Here is a 781-nt window from a genome sequence, read left to right as displayed (position 1 = left end):
TGAGAGGCTCCACGGAGGTCAGCAACAAAGCCAGACACTAGAGGGGAGCAGAAAGAAAAGCAGGACTGGGGAGGATAAGTGAAGTGAGGGGAAAGATAATTTCTTAAGCCAAAAAGAATCCAAGAAGAGAAGTACCTCTAGAAGACACGTAGTTAGGGAGTAAGGGCTGTTAACCTCTTGGGGCTCTGACTACCGTGGAAGACCTTGCAAGCCTATCACTGTTTTCATGGGCAGGAAGAGGCCCTTTCCTGCCTATTGTTCCTCTGGATTATAAAACACTGACCTCTTTATGATTTCTGTGGGAAAAATGGTTGCAACCTTCTTAAAAGAGCCCCCTCAAAGCATCCTTTATATCCAGTACAGAAAAAACCTGGGTTTATCCTTGTGTACAGTATTTGCAATGAACTGAAATCTCCCATTACTCCCTTTCTTTCTCTAATGATCAAATAAGAGAGTGTCAACAAAAGGATCAGAGGGTGAGAGATAAACCTGGAATAAGATGTAAACATTTAAGTCATCTGACTATACATACTATGGCACTGAGGATATTATCAACATTTTAAGGGTAAACAATTTTACATTCTCTTTGGATTATGTAATTTCTTCTATTATTTAAATGCATGCATCCTGAGAGTGAATTGCATGCTTTTTCCTTCTATATTTATCCCAATGCTCTGAAAAAGGATGTACACATAAAAAGTGCTCAATAATAATAACCTCCATGAATGAAGTCATCACTACAGTCCTGCCACTGTATCAGGTATTTAATCTTCATAGCATT

Source organism: Bos taurus, chromosome 3, assembly GCF_002263795.3.
Source record: "Bos taurus isolate L1 Dominette 01449 registration number 42190680 breed Hereford chromosome 3, ARS-UCD2.0, whole genome shotgun sequence".
NCBI classification, from domain to species: Eukaryota; Metazoa; Chordata; class Mammalia; order Artiodactyla; family Bovidae; genus Bos; species Bos taurus.
This window is presented reverse-complemented; position numbering follows the sequence as displayed.